This window comes from Dreissena polymorpha, chromosome 9 (genome assembly GCF_020536995.1).
Source record: "Dreissena polymorpha isolate Duluth1 chromosome 9, UMN_Dpol_1.0, whole genome shotgun sequence".
In the NCBI taxonomy this organism is placed as follows: Eukaryota; Metazoa; Mollusca; class Bivalvia; order Myida; family Dreissenidae; genus Dreissena; species Dreissena polymorpha.
The window spans coordinates 103,943,171-103,944,614 of NC_068363.1; positions in this window are offsets into that span (position 1 = coordinate 103,943,171).

Sequence of the window (1,444 nt, forward strand, 5' to 3'; positions counted from 1 at the left end):
GCAGAAAGTATATGTCATTAATCATAGATTGATTTTTAGTTTTGAGGAATATATGGCCTGAATTTTAGTTTGAAGAATTGATGCGCGCCCCATGGGGTATTCCACACAACGTTACTATCTACAAGATAATTGCTTATCGTAATCTGAAATCGTTTTTGTCAGCTGATTGAGCGATTTATGTTTGTCCTGTTTCAAACCCTGCATACCTGTGTAGAATGATATAGTTATAATTGGATAAGGTACACATACGTTGACGATATCAGCATGCCGATACGCAAATATCTTTAACCAATACAAAAAGCAGCCTATAGTGGGGACTTGATATTACATCAAAGAGGAGACGTGTTGTCGCTTTTCCCTTTAGACATTTAGCAAGTAATGTTAAATTTTCATAAAACACATACCCGCCTTAAATTACATGCCGTATCTCTTCTCACGTACACATAATAGCCATTAGGTATGCTTCGACCTTAGACCAGAGGCGAACACTGACTCAAATAATGTACCCCAGTGAGTTCTTTTACCCGATTGGTGGCACGATCCGGTGAATAACCTCTGCTGAAACCGAATACCAGTCAATTTAAAGGTTTAATTGAGCCCGGAATAAAAGGATATCGACCTAGGCACCAATTGTATGCCCATATTTCGTTACAAAGGTTTAACTCGGTCGATGGTTCACATGTGAGTTAAGCTTTACTAAACAAGAGAACAAAGGACGCGCAGACACTCATAGTTTTCGATCATGCTACGATCTTACCACGACCACTACCACCATCACAACTACTGCTGCTGCTACCACTACTGCTTCTTCTACTGCTACTGCTGCTGCAACTCTTCTGCTGCTGCTTCCACTTCTACTACCACTACTACTGTAAACACTACTAATACTACGACTTCCGCTACCACTGCTACTGCTGCTACTACTACTACTACTACTACTACTACTACTACTACTACTACTACTACTACTTCTTCTACTACTACTACTACTACTACAACTACTACTACTACCACTACTACCACAACTACCACTACTTCCACTACTACCGCCACCACCGCAACTACCGCCACTACCGCCGCCACCAACGCCGCCACCGCCACCACCGCCGCCACCACCACCACCGCCGCCACCGCCGCCACCACCGCCGCCACCAACGCCACCACCGCCATCCCCGCCACCACCGCCACCACCGCTACCACCACTACCACCACTACCACTACTACCACTACTACCACTTCTACTGCCGCTTCTGCTGCCGCTGCTGCTGCTGCTGCTACTGCTACTGCTTCTGTTGCTCTTGCTGCTGCTACTGCTACTGCTGCTGCTGCTGCTGCTGTTGCTGCTGCTGCTACTACTACTACTACTACTTCTACTACTACTACTACTACTACTACTACTACTACTACTACTACTATTACTGCTACTGCTATTGCTACTGCTACT